At 40.4% G+C, this 19,596-nt stretch overlaps 1 long non-coding RNA gene across 2 annotated transcripts in view; it reads left to right on the top strand.

The window, feature by feature from the left end:
- The window catches only part of LOC132342202 (uncharacterized), a 119,114-nt gene that overhangs the window by 70,540 nt on the left and 28,978 nt on the right, over window positions 1-19,596 (top strand). For both annotated transcript variants that reach the window (XR_009490498.1, XR_009490497.1), the window contains exon 4: window positions 8,851-8,938. This is a non-coding gene — a long non-coding RNA (uncharacterized lncRNA). The remainder of the gene's footprint in view (window positions 1-8,850; window positions 8,939-19,596) is intronic.

The raw sequence follows: 19,596 nt of genomic DNA, 5'->3' as shown, positions 1-19,596 counted from the left end.
AGACAATGATATCAAGGTTGGCATAGCTCATTTGTTAACATTTACTCTTGAAATAAGGAGAATTGATCCATTATTCAACATGGGGCCATACTTAGGGCTTGTCTTAATCTTTTCAGACTGCTAATACCATAGACCAGGTGGCTTATAAAACAATAGAAGTTTATGTCTCAAGTTCTGAAAACTGGGAAGGCCAAGATCATGGCAGATTTGGTGTCTAGTCTGGGTCGTTCCCTGATTCGTAGATGGCCATGTACTCTTTGTATCTTCATATGATGGAAGAGGTGAGGGAGCTTTCTGGGGTCTCTTTTACAAGGGCAATAATTCCATTCATGAGGACTCCCCCTGCATGACCTAATCACTTCCCAGAGGCTGCACCTCCAAATACCATTATATTGGAGATTAGGCTTCACCCTATGAATTCAGGAGGCATAGAAACATGCACTCGATAGCAGTGCCTTTATAACTTTGGATAAGCAGGCATAAATAAATCTGTAACTAAGGCAAAACCAATTTGATTAATTTCTCCCTGTTCTTAACACATCACACTCAATTTAGGAATCAATCCACTAGTGAATATTATTTTCTTGTCAGGATAGAGTAAGCACATGGATTCTGCCCTTGAACAAGCTTAAATCTAGTTGAAAAAAGAAAATGAGTACTGGAAGAATTAAAATGCACTGAAATGTTAAACCATAGGCATGAACAGAAAGTTCAGTGGGAGTTCATAGATCATTTCAGAGAGAAGATAGTGGTCTAAAGTGGGAGTTGGGGCTTTATCCATTTCATCAGTAAACTCTTATTAAATGCTTATACTTAGGCTAGGTTTATTCTTACTGGGAAAGGCACAGTCGCTGGATCAATAAAATATGCCTTTATCTTGAGTGGCTCATTGCCTAATGGAGAGTCTTAAAATTAAATAAATAATTACAGTTCAATGTTATAATACAGATAACATACAAATTACTAGGAGGGAATTCCCTGGCGGTCCAGTGGTTAAGACTCCAGGCTTCCACACAGGGGCCGTGTATGCCATCCCTGGTGGAGGAGCTAAGATTCCAAATGCCATGCAGCGTACCCAAAAACAAAAAAATAAAATAATGAAAAATAAAAGCAATTAACAAAACAAACTATTTAGGGAACTGACAGTACTTATGGGAGCACAGGGGAAAACTGACTCCGGGACACAGGAAAGGAGAAGAAAGGACTTTTGTGCTAAAGGCTTAAAGAATGAGTCAGAGTTCTAATGCTGATATTTAAAGAGAATGCTTAGGACTTCGCTGGTGGTCCAGAGGTTAAGACCTCACCTTCCAGTGCGGAGGGTGCAGGTTTGATCCTCGGTCGAGGAACGAAGATCCCACATGCTTTGTAACCAAAAAACCAAATCATAAAACAGAAGCAATTACTGTATCAAATTCAATAAAAACTTTTAAAACGGTCCATATTTTTAAAAAAAAAAAGTAAAATGAACACTTAAATCACCCGTAAGTTATAGTATCTACATATAGAGTATCTAGAGATCTGGGGTCTAGTAAACCCAACATAGCCAGATTTTCCTCCAGTTTAGAAACAGATTGTTTCTTCTTCTTTGAGCACCAGATGAAGAGTTGGCTTGTGTTTATTGGCTCTGTTGTGTGAAACACACTTATCTTGAAACACTGGGATTACACCCTCTGTGGTGAGATACTCACATGAACATACGAAAATCACAGTGGGTCTGAGCAGGCTGAGGAAGCAGTAGATTCAAGCATGCCATCTCACTTTCGTTCAGAAACACAAACCCATGAAGCAGAAGGGGTGGGCAGACTGTCTTCTTTCCCCCCTATCTCTCTGTAGAGCCAAGTGTTGAATTCTCAAACATTAAACTCACACATGGTAGAGCTGCTCATGCTAAGAAGGAGAAGATGGGATTGTAGAGAGATGGACCAGATGTGGGATGACAAAGAAATTGGGAGAGGATCTTGATGTGATCAGAGAAAATTAAGACATCCAGGGACTTCCCTGCTGGTCCAGTGGTTAAGAATCTGCCTGCTGATGCAGGGGACATGGTTTGATCCCTGTTCCGGGAAGATCCCACATTCCACGAGCAACTAAGCCCATGAGCCACAACTACTGAAGTGCTCACTTCACAAGAGAAGCCACTGCAGTGAGAAGCCCAAGCACCACAGTTAAAGAGTAGCCCCTGCTCGCTGCAGCTAGAGAAGAGCCTGAACACAGCAACAAAGACTCGGTGCAGCCAAAAAAAAAAGGATGGTGAAATTACAGGATGGGGAGAAAGAGACTGGCCAGCCAGGGTTGGACAACTTGTTGTATCCTAGGACACTTCGGGTGCTACTGATAATTTTAAATCAAGAGTTGACAGGATGGGCCTTATTTATTTATTTACTTTTTATTTTTGTATTGGGGTATAGCTGATTAACAAAGTTGTGATATAATAGTTTCAGTTGAACAGTGAAGGGACACAGCCATACATGTACACGCACCCATTCTCCTCCAAAATCCCCTCCCATCCAGGCTGCCACATAACATTGGGCAGATTTCCATGTGCTATACAGTATGTGTTGGCTATCCATTTTAAACATGGGTGTTATTTTTGAAAAGACCATTTTTGAAGCATGGTGAGGATGAGGTCAGCACATTTTTTCTGTAAAAGGCCATATGTCATAAGACCAGGGTCTTTGTCACAAATAGTTATATCTGCCTGGTAGCACAAAATCAGTCATAGACAATGTGCTGTGCCCCAGTAAATCTTTATTTACTAAAACAAGCTGTGGGGCCAGAATTTGCTGACCTCTGGATTAGAATATGGTGATGTGACTGGTGGAGAGATTAGAGCTAGGTGCTAGCCCAGGTCAGTGGCTTCCAAAGTCCCTGGAACAGCAGCATCACTATCACCTGGGTACTTGGGAATGGGTCTCAGGACTCTGGGTGTGAACAACCCCTCCAAGTGATTCTGATGTCTGCTGAAGATTGAGGCCCACTGGTCTAAGATAGATGGAGGAGAATGAATTTCAGTATTTTGGAGAAGGCAGTAGAAAGGAGAATGCGGTAGATTTAAGATGTTCTATATACACAGACTCTCACTTTCTAACATACTGATGCACAGTGGATAGGACTTTGGTGACTATATGGATGGGAAGTTGCGGACATAGACAAGAGTAGATGAACATTATCTTCATCTGTTTTGTTCACTTCCTGATCCCCTATGTTCAGGTAAATGGGGAGAGGATGGTCATGTTGTGTCCCAGGACTAGGGTGAGTTCTTGAGGATCCTTGGCTTTGTGCTGGACAGAATTCAAGAGCTATAGTAAAGTAAAGGCAAGTTTATTTAGACAGATACACATTCAACGGGGCTTCCCTGATAGGTTATTAGGTAAAGAATCTGCCTGCAATGCAAGAGACTCAGGACATGCAGGTTCAATCCCTGGGTCAGGAAGATCCCCTGGAAAAGAGCTTGGCAACCCACTCCAGTATTTTTGGGCTTTCCCAGGTGGCACAGTGGTAAAGAATCTGCCCACCAATACAGAAGACGCAAGAGGCACAAGTTCGATTCCTGGGTGGTGAAGATCCCCTGGAGTAGGACATGACAACCCATTCCAGTATTATTACCTGGAAAATTCCATAAACAGAAGAGCCTGGCAGTCCATGGGGTCGCAAAGAGTCAGACACAATTGAGTATACACACACAAACACACCACTATTCTTGCCTGAAAAGTTCTATGGACAGAGGTGGCGGGCTGCAGTCCAAAGGAGAGACTGAGCACGCAGGCACACACATTCCGCAGGCAGAACGTGATCCATCTCAGAAACGCCCCAGGGCATGGGAGTCACCTTGGAAAGTGAGAGGGGCCCTGACCTAAGAGGTGGTTAGTTTTTTAAGGGTTGAGTAATATCACAGGCTAATCAATGGGAGGAGTTTCTTCAATTATTTTGGGGAAGGGGCAGGGATTTCCAGAAATTGACCCCCCACCAACTTTTTTGGCCTCTCATGGTCCACCTGGGAACTGTCCCGGGGCCTGTGAGTGTGTCTGTCATGTAGCATATGCTAATATATTATGATGAGCGTGTAATGAGGCTTAAGGTATACCAGGAGTTGAATCCTCCACCATCTTGGGTCTAATCAGTTCTAGCCTATTTGTGTCACATCCTCAATGGCTATGTCATCCTTTTAAAGGTTGTGTTCTGTCCCCTTCCCTCCTGTTTCACCTAGAACACTACTGGGCATAAGGTAAGTACTTAACAAATGCTTTTTTTAATGGGTCCATGAATGATTCTTCCAAAGTTGACAGTTTAGACGACTGAACAGATGAGGAAGGGTATTAGCCAAAATAGAAAACACAGTTAATGGTTTTTGAGTAGTTGGTGGCTCAGACGGTAAAGCATCTGCCTACAATGTGGGAGACCCGGGTTCGGTCCCTGGGACGGGAAGATCCTCTGAAGAAGGAAATGACAACCCACTCCAGTACTTTTGCCTGGAAAATCCCATGTATGGAGGAGCGTGGTAGGCTACAGTCCATGGGGTCACAAAGAGTTGGGACACGACGGAGTGACTTCATTTTCACTTTCACGAAGAAAAAAAGATAAAGGAATATTTATAAAGCACAAGATTTGCCTACTATGTGCTGGGCAGTATTTTACATACGTTACCTCATTGGTTCCTCAAACCAGTTTTTAAATAGCTATTATCATCATCATTTTCAAACTAAAACCACTAGGGTTCCAGCTGGGGTAAAGAAGGCAGGCAACGAGTGACAACTAAACCCAGGCTCGTGCCACTTTGCAGAACAGAGCTCTGTTTTGTTCTTTTTTTAAATGTATTTATTTATTATTTTAGCTGCACCATACAGGATGAGAGGAGATCTTAGTTCCCTACCCAGGGGTCAAACCCACGCCCCCTGCAGTGGAAGCATGGAATCCTAACATCGCACGACCAGGGAAGTCCCAGAGAACTGTTTTGAATTTGGGCCAGACTTTGCAGACTAGGAAAGCTTTAACGATACAAAATACAGAACCTGACCACTTGCAAAGCAGTTACATGGACTACGCCTTTTGAGTGAAACCACTTTGTATGTGTTCAGATCCCAGCCTTGTCACTCATGCAGCATCTGGAGGTAGCCACAGGAGGAGGTAATGACAATACTTTTTAAAAAGCATTAATTTTTTGCTCTGCCGGGTCTTCGTTGCTGCTCGGGCTTTCTTTAGTTGTGGAGAGCAGGCGGTACTCTCTAGTCGCGGTGCTGCAGGCTTCTCACTGTGAGGGCTTCTCCTGTTGTGGAGCACGGGCTCTAGGGCGCCTGGGCTCAGTAGTTGTGGTGTAATGGCTTAGTTGCCCCACAGCATGCGGTATCTTCCCGGACCAGGGATCGAACCACTATCACACTGCGCTGCAAGGCAGATTCTTAACCACTGGACCACCAGGGAAGCCTGGCAACGACAATAATTAACACAGCTACTTTGCAAGTGAAATAAGATATGTAAAGCACTGGCATAAGACTGAACTCAGTAAATGGTGGATGGTATTCTTTTATAATCACTGCGAAGCGCCTTCTATAAGGATAATGACACCCCTCCCCCTCAACCCCATGGAGTCACCTGAGAGATATTCTCTCAGTTTATGTCTTGCAAGTGCCTCTTAAGAGCTTCACCATTTTGCTTAAACGACTTATCCCCTGTTCAAGGTGTGTTGACTTTTAAACAGGTTTTGAATTGGGCTGAGACCTGTCCCGTTGAAAGGCTGGCTTTACCTCGTGGCTTAGCTCTTGGAGGCCACAGTGGTCCTTCCACTCCAGGGTTTCAAGCTCTATATACATACTGGTTTTCCTTCTTTCAACACTCTCCCCCACCCCCCACCCCCGCCACCAATCTGCAGCTTCTACACAACTTTCCTATATTTATTCCCTTACTTGTCAAGTCAAACAGTGGATGGGTTTAGGGGATCAGAAAACAGGAGGTGAGGAGAAAGGTATTCTTAAAAGAAGTGCCTTCTTGTTTCAAAGGAATTTACTCCCTGTTATGAAGGCAAACCAGAAATAGTCTGGAGAAGACTGGATCTGCTAAAGAGGAGAAACCAATCACCAGTCCCTACTTTGCTGCTGCTGCTGCTTTTTTAAAATTTTAGACATAGAAGAGCCTAATGGCCTGGTGGCCCTCCTCCACTTTCCAAACCTGAGGACATCACTTTTTCTGTCTCCCAAAGGATGATATCAGCGCCTTTATCCCCGAAAGGTTGGTTTGTGACCTTCTGGCTTTCTAGTATGTTTTAGGTGATTTTAGAAAACAAGATTGTTGCTTTGCAACAAGCTAGGTAAAGAGCAGTTTCCATTTCAAGAGGAAATCATACTTGACCATCTTGCTGCGTCGGTTCCACTAGATTAAAAAACAAGCCGAGATAAAAACAGCTTTAGTAGAGTTGGTTGTACACGAAGGAAAAGAATAACTGGGCCTTTTAAGATAAATGGAACTGACAAAGGGCCAGTTCTGCAGAGAGTAAACACAGCTATAGAAGAGTTATTCTGAATGTGGATATCTGCTAACGATAGTTGAATCATGTTGATGCAAGGTCTTTTTCCCAAGATTTGAAATAAAATCTACCCCCCACCCACCCTCACCCTGCACTATTTAACCAAGCTGATAAAAATCATGTTGTCAGAAATGACAGAGCTAATTTGTGACTTTTCCCAAACCAATTTGAAAGTAATACAAGATTAAGTGAATGATTTGCCCCCCTTCCCGCCCCCCTAAAATGAATTAGAACAAATTGTACTGTTCTCTGTGTCCTGTTAAACAGACTAACTTAACAGAAAATTCAGGATTTTATTGCAAGATTTCGAGAATTATTATCAGAGATCTATTTTCCTTTGACGTTGATTGGCTTCTTAAAAGATAACTGGTGATTTCTTATTGTACAAGTGTAGTCAAAATAACATTTTGAGATGGTTTTTAAGGTCTAGTCCAGAATGCTCAGCCTTTCTTAGGATCTGCTTGTTTTTTGCCCTGAATTAAGTTAACTAGGCTTATAAGCACTGAAGTTTCCCAGTTAATGTTTCTTGCCGCTCAGTAATAAATTGGAGGGGGTGAAAAGTCCCTCAAGCAATCCTGGTGGTGATCTGTACGCATAGCAATTCACACTTACAGTCCTCTGCCAACTACACTCAGGTTGTAACTCCCGACACTTAAACAGGCAGTTTCACACTTGAACATATGCTTCGCTCCCCCTTTGAGGAAAAGATTCCCAACCTCAAGCACACTAGCAGGCCGTGATTAGTTCTAATCCCTAGGTTTTATGATAGGAAAATTGACTGTAAGGAAATGAGGGAACCATGGAAAATTGAGTTAGTTTTCTCGTTTCCAAAATGGCATCGAATCACTGGCCCAAACTTTCCTTTAACGTGCTTATCAAAATGTCCTCAAGAAAATCTTCCTGAAATCCATATAACTAATAAATGCACTCAAAGTTGTTTTGCGTCAGTATAATATTTGGCAGGAAAACACGGTCAAAGAGACTGCATCATATTAAATGGATTTTATGTTTATTGACTACTTGTAGCGCTACTTAATTGATTTATGTCTGCTTCAGAAAGCTTTATGCTATGAAACATAAAATATATCATTTATAGTTTATTAAATCCTGCATTTGGTAAAAGTTGGCATAAGGCCCTAGGTCAGGAACTTTGCCCTTCTGTTCCAGCACTGTTTCTAAGAGAAAATCATATTTGATACACTTTATTTCTACTTATGATAAATTTCCTAGGAGTATAATCCATAGATAAAGGTGCTTATGTTTCTCAAGCACCCACTCTTATATTCCCATAGTGTTTGAATGAGGTTTTTCTGTCTTCTTTTGTGATTTTGAGTTGAAATAAAAGTGAGAGAAAATAGTAAAAAAATAAAATAAAGTATATCGTAAGGTCCTAAGGTATTTATTCTGATTTTTAGAACTGGCAGCTGAGGCCCAAGACCAGATAGAAAAAATACTACAACACTACCAAGTTTTTGAAAACTCTTCTATGATGAGTCTCTGTGTGCCTACGTGCTAAGTCTCTTCAGCTGTGTCTGACTCTTTGTGAGCCTATGGACTGTAGTCTGCCAATCCATGGGATTCTCCAGGCAAGAATACTGGAGTGGGTTGCTATGCCCTCCTCCAGTGGGTCTTCCTGACCCAGGGATCAAACTTGTGTCTCTTATGCCTCCTGCACTGGGAGGTGAGTTCTTTACCACCAGAGCCACCTGGGATGCTCATGATAAATCTATCTAGGTCTATATAAGTAAATCTTAAAAAAAAATTTTTTTTATTGAAGCATAGTTGATTTACAGCATTGTGTTAGTTTCAAGTGTACAGAAAAGTAAATCAGAATTATGTATATATGCATATCAACTCTTTTTTAAAAATTCTTTTTCCATGTAGGCCACTACAGAATATTGAGTAGAGTTCCCTGTGCTATACAGTAGGTTGTTCTTAGTTATCCATACAATATATAATGGGACTTCCCAGGTGGCGCTAGTGGTAAAGAATCTGCCTGCCAACCTAAGAAACATAAGAGACATGGGTTCAGTCCCTGGGTTTTGAAGATCCCCTGGAGGAGGGCACGACTACCCACTCTAATATTCTCACTGGAGAATCCAATGGACAGAGGAGCTTAGCTGGCTATAGTCCATAGGCTTGCACAGAGTCAGACACAGCTGAAGCGACTTAGCTTGCGCACTCACAGATAATATATAATAATATGTATATATCAATCCTAATCTACCAATTTATCCCTTTCCCACTTCCGTCCCTGGTAACCATACATTTGTTTTCTGTGTCTGTGACTCTACTTCTGTTTTGTAAATAAGTTCATTTGTACCTTTTTTTAGATTCGCATGCAAGCAGTAATATATATTTGTCTTTGACTGACTTCATTCAGGATGACAATCTCGAGGTCCATCCATGTCGCGCCTATAGGTAAGCCTTGATACAATGACTTCTGCTCAGGTAGACTAGATGGGTACCAACATCAAGAACCAAGTGCATTTCAGTGCCTCATCCCATCCTGTCCGCCAATTTTGTGTCCCTAGTTTTCCCTCCAGAACAAGTGTTGTTTCTCCTGCTCCCCTAATACTGAATCTATTGCACTCACCCCAGTTCTATGAGCAAACACCAACAAATAAGTGATATGAGAAATAAAACTCAGCTTCGCTATTTGAAGATACAAGAGAAATTGGAGGCAGTGGTAGTGTTCTCTGTTAGAGTTTCTTTGAATTGTCACATCTGGTGCCACTTCTTTTCTGAAATATGTCAAGGACAATAACCATGAAATGTTATATTCTTGTTTGCATTCTAAGCAATAACCAACGTTCATTTAATAGCATTCGTGGATGAGAACGCCTCCCAAGTCCTGGAAATTGGTGGCTGATGTCAACACTATTAAGATTTCGGCTTTAAAATGTGCTTTGGAAAAAAAAAATGTGCTTTGGTTATGACATTTTTACATATGGGCAGATTTGATCTCAAAATTCAAGCAAAATTAAATGGAGGCACAACTCAGGAGAGCTGGGACACTTGCCTCCTTAGGCTAAAGTCTGCTGCTGGCCTCTGTTGCCAGGCAAAGCCTGCAAACTCTCCAGACAGGTGTTAACTCACCTGTCTTCCAAATCTCTTTTGACTCAGAGAGACCTTGGTTTTGTGCTTTGTTTGGAATTGATGCACAGTGCTTCCATTGCTAATGTGCAAATTTCATGTAAAAATCAGTGTGAATATAGAAAACTGAAAAGTCAGTATAAGTTCTTATTGAGAACAATGGAAGCGCTGTTGACAGCAGGATTTGGTGCAAGTGATGCACCCCGGATTGGCAGTGGATGGCATCTGTTTACTCACCGAATAGATTATTACTCGAGAGCATCACTCTACTGTGTGGATTGCACAAGCTGACTTCTTGCTCCTACTTAGCCTGCTTTCCCAGTTGCTTTGTTTTTCTTTCCAGACAAAATAGACTTTACTATTATTGTTTAAAATTTTATTTTGCCTGCCCTGTGCAGTACATGGGATCTTAGTTCCCTGACCAGGGACTGAATCTGATCCCTCAGCAGTGAAAGCACAGAATCCTAACCACCAGATGGCCGGGGAATTCCTATAGATTTTATTGCCTTTTAGCATCATTTTAAAAAATTGAAGTATGGTTAATTTACACTGTTGTGTTAGTTTCAGGTGTACAGCAAAGTGATTCATATTTATCTATGAGTCATATATATATATATGTTCTTTTTCAGATTCTTTTCCACTATAGATTATTACAAGATATTGAATACTGTTTCCTGTGCTATATAGGTCATTCTTGTTTATCTATTTTATATATAGTAGTATGTATCTGTTAATCTCAAACTCTTGATTTATCTCTCCTCCGCCACTCCACCCATTTGTTTTCTTTATGGCAACTCACAGTGTAGTAATGGAGCCAAACAGACCAGACTCCAAATCCCAGTAGTGATGACATTTAGCAGCTATGAAAGTTTGGGTACTTGACCTTCCTGAACCTTGATTTTGTCATCTCAAAATGGGATTGATTATACCTTTTTTGGAAAAAGAAGATTACTGATTTTTTGTGTAAACAGCTCATTATCTGATACATCTCCTTCGGTCAATTCTGCCTTAGTTTACAGAGCAACCTAACATTCTAATTTTTTCCTATGGCATTAAGTCACGTGATTTCCCTGGTGGCTCAGATGGTAAAGCGTCTACCTGCAATGTGGGAGACCCAGGTTCGATCCCTGGGTCAAGAGGATCCCCTGGAGAAGGAAATGGCATCCCACTCCAGTATTCTTGCCTGGGAAATCCCATGGACAGAGGAGCCTGATAGATTGCAGTCCATGGGGTCACAAAGAGTCAGACACGACTGAACGACTTCACTTTCTTTCTTTCTTTAAGTCTTGTACTTAATAGTATTTGGGGAGTAGACAAAAACTTCTTGGCTAATCAAGAAACTTGATTAAGTTTTGCATACTTATTTCCTCCATTTTGGGTATGATTCATCCTTTTTGCTTTATGGTATGTAGGTTTGAATCCTATTCTAGAATAACCACCTAATATAGAGTACATTGGGCTTCCCAGATGCCTCAGTGGTAAAGAATCCACCTGCCAATTCAGGAGTAGCAGGAGACGCAGATTTATATTCTGGGTAGAGAAGATCCTCTGGAGAAGGAAATGGCAACACACTCCAGTATTCTTGCCTGGGAAATCCCATGGACAGAGGAGCCTGTCGAGCTACAGTCCATGGGGTCACAAAGACTTGGACACAACTGAGCAACTGAGCACGCATAGACTACGTTAGTGATATTGCTCATTGTAAACTTAAAAGACGCATCTACCTCTGGGAAGTTATTTATGCTGTAGCTACATATTAAAAATGCTTTGGTAACATTGACCAAATCGATGCTGAATCATGGCCAGTTGAATAAATTTACTGTGACTGCAGTGTTGTTTCTCAACCTGAAAGCTAGGTCCTAGTGGGCCCTTCTCTATGAAGCATTCCTTGATAGACTGATTAGAAACTCTTTTTCCTCTGCTATGCTATTCTATTCTATTCTGCTTATATCACTCTCATATTACCTAACTAAGCTTTGTTTTAATGTTACCTTTATAATTTTCCCACTATATTATAAGATCTTTGGGAACATAAAATGTCTTGTATTAATATAAGCGATGGTCTAGTGGAGAAGTCAGCCAAAGGTCTGGATCAACCCTAACCTTCTCTCTGGAACCTTCTCTGAAAAGTCTAGTCTAAGTCTACCCAACCCCCAATTCCTATGATATTTAGCCCAACCAAGCATTTTAGGCTTCATATACTTTCATGTTAGTTTCTAATTATTTTACATTTTTTTTTAAGTCCACAAGTAGATTACAAACTTCTTGAGAGCAGGGACTATGAATGAGATAAATGAGAATACCTGTGAAAGCTCTAAAAAAGTGTGATCAAATGAAAGGGCAGTTATGTTTTTGCTTTTTCTTAGTGCTTACCACATAATTTGACACATGGAAAGAATTCAGCATATACTAGTTTTGGAACTAATCACAGTATTCATAGAAGAGAAGTTTCTGCTTAGGTAACTAGGCCTTTGGGGTCAACTTTTGTTCTTTTTATCCTTCAATAATATGGAAGAGAATAGTTTTAAGAGGATGAGAAATGACTACTGCATCAGTGTATTCAATGATTGGTGAAGTGAGCCAAGATAGAAAAGAAGATGGACCCTAGTAACACAGAGAGTGAGGTCCGATTTCACTACTGGTATGTGAGACTGGCACATGCCCCGCTAGGCAGGCTGGAAGCCACCAGGACCCATGTCTGGGTCGCCTGGCAGAAGTGACCCCTGCAGCTGAGCAAGCAAAGGTAATTGATCAATGGGTGATGCTCTAATCCAACTGTCTCCTAAATTATCTACATTTCTTTAAGCGGGTTGTCCAGGAGACGTTGGATTTCCCAGGTGGCGCTAGTGGTAAAGAACTCACCTGCCAGTGCAGGAGATGTAAGATACTTGGGTTCGATCCCTGGGTTGAGAAGATCCTCTAGAGAGGAAATGGTAACCCACTCCAGTATTCTTGCCTGGAGAATCCCATGGACAGAGGAGACTGGTGGGCTACAGTCCATGGAGTTACAGAGTCAGACACAACTGAAATGACAGCACGCATACATGCCATAAGATATTACTTGCTAATAATTGTTCCTCCAAGAATTGTTTCTATGATAATTTTACAAGCCCAGAGATGTACAATAGAATGATACAGAACTAGAGAACAAACGTCCTTTATTAGTCATTTTTTTCAGTCCCTGAGTCATTTTTTCAGTGAAAAGGTATTTCCTGAGCACATACTATAAGCCAGACCGATGTAGGTGCTGGGAAACATCAGTGCAAAAAATGAACACAATTTCTTCTTCTGTGAGGATTATTTACTGGTCACTGAGAGAGATTAACAATTCATAAACAGAAGTATATCTGGTGAAGGGAGAGTGACAGGGGTTAAGAAGTGGGAAGTATAAACTATTTGGTATAAAATAAGCAGAGGATGAGATGGTTAGATACCATCATTGACTCAATGGACATTAATCTGAGCAAACTCCAGGAGATAGTGGAGGACAGAGAAACCTGACAAGCTATAGTCCATGGGATCACAAAGAGTTGGATATAGCTTAGCAGCTGAACAACATAAAATAAGCTACAAGGCACTGCATTGTACAGCACAGGAAATATAATGAATATTTTGTAATAACTGTAAAAGGGGATTAATCTTACAAAATTGTATAAAAAATCACCTTTATCATATTTTTAAAGCCCTAAGTATACATAGGTCAATTTCTGGTTCTGTTCTGTTCCATTACTCTACTCTGAAAAAAGTACACATTGTTTTTATTCTTATAGGTTAATTATATATTGCTTTGTAAAATTTAAAAAAGGTAGTTAGAATTTTGGTTGGAATTACTTCAAATGTATAGATTCATTTAGAGTAGAATTTACACCTTTATGATATTGAATGTCATTATCCAGGAATATCCAGGAATGGAGGAATTAGATTTCTCCAATTATTTGTATTGTCTTCAATGTCTTTCAATAGAGCTTTATAAGGTCTTGCCAAAAAAAAATGTATATCTAATATAAATTTCGGAGAAGGCGATGGCACCCCACTCCAGTACTCTTACTTGGAAAATCCCATGGACGGAGGAGTCTGGTAGGCTGCAGTCCATGGGGTTGCGAAGAGTTGGAGACGACTGAGTGACTTCACTTTCACTTTTCACTTTCCTGCATTGGAGAAGGAAATGGCAACCCACTCCAGTGTTCTTGCCTGGAGAATCCCAGGGATGGGGGAGCCTGTTGGGCTGCCGTCTATGGGGTCACACAGAGTTGGACACGACTGAAGTGACTTAGCATAGCAATATAAATTTAGATAGTGCAAGTACCATGAAGCAAAATAAAGTGGGTCAAGGGTGTTGAGAATAACAAGGGGTAGGCAACCTCATTTAGAAAACACAGTCTGGGAAGGTCTGTCTGAGAAGGTAACATTGAAGGGACCTGAGATGTATGAGTCTATAAGAAGCTTCCAGGCAGAGGAGGTAGTGTTATAATAGCCCTGAGACACGAGCTGACTTCATACACATGAGGAACCATGAGAAGGCTTGTGTGGTGGCGAGGGAGAGGAAGACAGATAAGCACGATGGAGATCATGTTGGATCTTAGAGTTCAGCTTGTATTTTGAATATTGGGGGAAGCTTTTGGAGGCTTTGGAGCAGAAAATAACATGATCCAGGTTACATTTTTGAAAGATCAATCTGGCATCTGGGGGGCAAAGAGAGCCTACAGGAGAAAAGATTGGAAGGACAAAGACCAGTTCAGAGGCAATTATGATAGACCAGGCAAGTGCTGACAGTAACCTGGGCCAAGGTGGAAGCTGCAGAAATAGTGAGAAGTAGTTTGATTCAGAATGTAGTTGGAAAGCGGTGCTGTAGGCCTTACTAATGAATTGGATGAGGGAAGCGAGAGATACAGAGAAATCTGACTTCTCTCATCACTGATGGATACCAGGAAATAGTCACTGAAATTCAGCCACATAGGAATGTGTGCACCACAATATGCCTACACCAGTACTAAAGTGGAAGACTTGAGTTTGTCAAACAACCGCTTAACCTTAAAGAACCAATTAGTGGATGAATTCAGCTATCAGTTGCCAAATAAATGATTAAAATGATTCTGCCATTTCTTTCAGCAGTTTTTGCATGAATGTCCATATGTCTATCTTTCTGCTTATTATACAATATAATATACAATCCATATAGCCATGAACAAATTCACGTCTGAGGAACACAGAGTCAAAAGTCTGAGATTACTGTTTTTACAGCCCAGCAGTCTAGTACTTTGGATGAAAGAATATAACTACATAAAGATTTCCAAATATCTAGCTAAGCAGTTATAATTTCTCATTTTTATCCAAAGATTTGCTGTCACATAAAACATAGCAATCGTGTGAAAATATCATCTCAGTGCAGCAGTGGCATACCACCTCATTAATGATTGCTGTACTTAGACCTGTTCAGACCCCAGAAAAGTGCCCCAAATATCAAATCATAGATAATTTGCCATTGGGCAAGAACACCACTCAATAAATCTGAAGCAGATATTCACAAGAGCAAATTATGCACTTAGACGTAGATGCTAAGACTAAAAATGAGTTTACAATGCTTTGCAGGAAACAAAGGCTTAGGATATCCCCGGTGGCCCAGTGGTTAAGAATTCACCCACCAATGTAGGGGACACAGGTTTGATCCATGTCAGGGAAGATCTCATATGCCACTGGACAACCGAGCCCAGGTGCCACAACTACTGAGCCCGTACTCTAGAGCCTTCGAGCCACAACTACTGCGCCCACGTGCTGCAGCTGCTGAAGCCCTCTCGCCCTAGACCCCATGCTCCACGACAAGAAGAGCCACTGCAGTGAGAAGCCCACGCACCACGAGGAAGAGTAGCCACAGCTCACCACAGCTGGAGAAAGCCCGCGTGCAGCGACCAAGACTCAAGTGCAGCCACAAATAAATAGATAATCTCCCAGGCACGGATACTGGACTGGGTTGCCATTTCCTCCTCCGGGGGATCTTCCCTACCCAGGGATCAAACCTGTGTTTCCTGCCTCTCTTGCACTGCAGGCTGACTCTTTACCACTCAGCTACTGGGAAGTCCTCAAATAAATAAAAGTTAAAAACAAACAAACAAAGATTTAGCCCTCAAATGTGGGGTGGGGTGGTTCATATATATAATTTTTAAAATAAAAAACTTATATCTGCCTGGGTTTTCCATGTAAATTATTCAGATAAATCAAGCTACTCAATAGTAACATTTAATATTTATGATATCAAAGAATCTTTACAAATTATTTTACAAGACATACCTAGGTGGCAATGTCTAATTTTTTATGGCTGAAGGATGAAGAACCTGAGGCAAAAGCCCAGCTAATGTCCTGCCTGTGGCAATCAAGCAAGTTGGTGAGAGAGCAGGAAGAGAACATAGGAACGAACAGTGCTGAGTAGGTGAGAGGCATGAAGTGAACTTAGTTCATGTCGTTCATTGATTCATGCATCGTGTTATCCAGCTACATTGCTCTCTTTCGTATCTTGGATAGAGTCTTTCTTTTTTTTTTCTATTTCAGCAACAGAAGTAAGAAATATTTTTACACTAATAGACATGTAATAGTCATAATCAAAGCAAAACTAATGAAAAGAAAACCAGATAGCATGAAAGATGAAAGACAGAAAGAATATACTAAGGATGGTAATTTTAAAGATATCTATATGTATTCGAGTACATAAAATTTGGTGTGACATGATTGTGAATGACATTGAATTTCACTGACCTTATACAAATGATACCTTCAGGAATTAAAAAAAAAAAAAAAGGCACACGAGTGAAAAAGCAGACAGTAATACAGAATTAAAGGAAAAACTAGGACCCAAGGAAGAAGATAATTAGAAAATCATAAAAATATCTTTTAAGGCAATCTGCATGTATTTTAAGTCAGACTGTTGTCAGAGATATTGGAGTATTATAACATGGCTTTTAAATATTCAGAGCAATCTGTTAATAAAATTATCAGCCAGAAAGAACTGGTTTCATTACAGCAAAAAAAGACAAAACAAATCCCTAATTAGGATACAAATCCTCAAGACCAAGACTTGGGTGAAATGACAACTTTATGCTAAGCTCTCAAGGTCAGTCAAATCAGATGAGAAATGACTAAAAATACCGATACCAGATTTTTTTCATAATGTATTGAAGATTCCTAAAATATACACATATTCTTTGTGCTGCTGAATCATGAAAAAAATGAAAAAGTTACCCATGAGCTACACTTTGAAACACTTTGGACTAAAGCATGTAATAAATGCTCTGCTTCTCTGCTGCCAAAGGGGCCAGTCCGTTCAGAGAGAGTTTGCCTACATAATGCCAGACATCTGTGCAAAAGCTGCAAATTTTGGTCAAGGATTTTAATGTTTTGACGACCTGGTGCCAAACATCTGGATATTTGAAAATATCCAGATAATTGACTGATTTTTTTTAACATTTCATCCAGATGTTTGGCATCAGAATTAAATACCATCTTACTATGTAAGAGCATTTGTGATATGAAAGTGCTTGCCATCTACCCTTAATATTAAAAAGAGGGGGCTTAAAGTCATTATATAGCACAATTACAGTTTTCAAAACAAAAATTGTAAGATATGCCCACAGAAAAGAGAAGTTGGACAGAAACATAATAACGTGTATCATTCATTTTCTGGTTGGTGGGCTCATTGCCGTTTTGCTTGTAGTTTTTAAAAACTTTTTCTAATGTTCTTCGGTAAAACATTCATTGCTTTGACAACAGAAAAGCACTTTAGTTGTGTGATTAGGCGATGAAGTTAATTTGGAAACTAAAAGAGTTTAATTTAGTGCTTGGCGTTGGGAACATTCAATTGAAGCTGGTAAGGTAGGCTGGTTTTGGAAAAGCAAATTAAAAGTAGGTAGACAAAGCTCTGGGAATCTAAGGACTACTAGGTACGCATGACTGGCAACAATGGGCCTGACTGGTTTTTCCTCACTGAATTTATTGGAGCTTTTTTTTTTTTTGGCCCTGATGCTTGTGTGACTTAGTTCCCCAATCAGGGATCTAACTTGGGTCCATGACAGTGAAAGTACTTGGTTGTAACCACTATACCACCAGGGAATTCCCCTAGAACTTTTTATTTTGCACACATCCCCATCTTTGCCTGCCTGCACCAATGCATACAAGCTCTGAACTTCGGATGCTGTTCTTAATGATGCCCAGTGCTTGACGAGTGCATTGAGAGTCCCATCCTAGTAATACCTCCTCTCAAGGCCAACACATCCCAGTGCCCTTTTTTTTTTCTGGTGGGATCTTAGTTCTCTGACCAGCGATTGAACCCGACCCTCGGCAGAGAAAGTGTGGAGTCCTAACCACTAGACCGCCAAGGATGTCCCTGTTCCAGTGCATTTATACCTTCTCACTCTTAGTCCCCTTTCTTCGCTGGAGTTGGCAAGTTAAATCTTGTTCTCATTCATTTTCTTGCTGTTGCAAAATTCATCCAAGGTTAGACATGCAGAATGTTGGATTCTCAGTAGATTTAGTCCAAATCTCTCATTTTATAATTGGCGAGACAGGCCCAGGGAGGTTAAATGTCAAGCCTCTGATGATACATTCAAATCTAGAAACAGTCTGTTTCCAGCTCAGAGCATTTTTCACTACACAAGTCTTTCATGGTTATTCTGGTCCTTAAATTTCTTCATCTATAAAATAGAATAAATATTTGCATGCAAAGTGAAAAGTGAAAGTCGCTCAGTCGTGTCCAACTCTTTGCAACCCCATGGATTATACAGTCCATGGAATTCTCCATGCCAGAATACTAGAAAGGGAAGCCGTTCCCTTCTCCAGGGGATCTTCCCAACTCAGGGATCAAACCTAGGTCTCCCGCATCATAGGTGGATTCTTTACCATCTGAGCCACCAGGGAACCCCTGGAATACTAGAGTGGGTAGCCTACCCCTTCTCCAGAGGATCTTCCTGACCCAGGAATCGAATCAGGGTCTCCTGCATGCAAAGTGCTTTGGGCTATTTGAGATAGAAACTGCACACACAAAAAGTGTTATTTTGGCATCTTTTCTTCTGTATTTTATAAACTCTGCTATTCAGTAATGATTAGAAAACTTAGATAAAATCTAGATAGAATTTCAAATGACATCCCAATAAAAATAAAAGTTCCTAAGCATCAATATCTTAATTATTCTGAAATGTTTGAAGAAGCTAAGTGTTTTGGGGATGATCTAAACAGTTCCAAATTAAATAAAGACCAAATGGTAAAGTTATCTGGAAACATTTGAAATGGAAAATTTGAGATCCTTTTTAAAAAGTAACACAAAGATTGAAGGACTCTGTAGTGTGATTTTTTTTTCCCTCAGTCTTTGTAGAGAGCAAAGCTACTATAATTCACTGATGAATCCCATACATTCTTCCGTCATTGTTAATTTTAAAAAGCTGTTCGATAAACAACACTTAAAGTAAAAAAGCAAGTACTATTTGCTAGTTTAATGTTATTCTCATAGTTCAAGTACAAATTAAACTAACCTGAAAAAACACCAAGTAAACAGATCTAAACGAAAATGGCTCCCCCTCTCTAGGCAAATTTAAAGCTAAACAGTTGAAGAAATACTAGTTGGTAAATCTTCTGTTCCTACTATTCTCTGCCCAAAAGGAAAGAAGAAAGAACAAAAAGAATCACTTTTAAGTAGTGAGCCCTGTGGCTACATGTAACCTGCTTAACTTGATTCTTCACAGTCAGACCCAAGAAACACGTCCACATTGTAAATATCACCAAACACATTCTTAGCTTGTTCTGGAAACACCCTTAATTCTTAACACTTTCAGTTTTTTTTAAAATGATTTATTTGTTCAAGACATGTGAAATGTAGAAAGAAGCAAGAAATTAATCTTTTTAATACTTTGTCTCTTCTATTCATTTAAGGTTCTTTTCAAAAATTCTTTCATGAACCAGGACTTGGGGCCATAACAGTTACTAGTATGCAGGCTCATTATTGC

This window comes from Bos taurus, chromosome 14, assembly GCF_002263795.3.
Source record: "Bos taurus isolate L1 Dominette 01449 registration number 42190680 breed Hereford chromosome 14, ARS-UCD2.0, whole genome shotgun sequence".
NCBI lineage: Eukaryota > Metazoa > Chordata > Mammalia > Artiodactyla > Bovidae > Bos > Bos taurus.
This window is presented reverse-complemented; position numbering and strand designations above follow the sequence as displayed.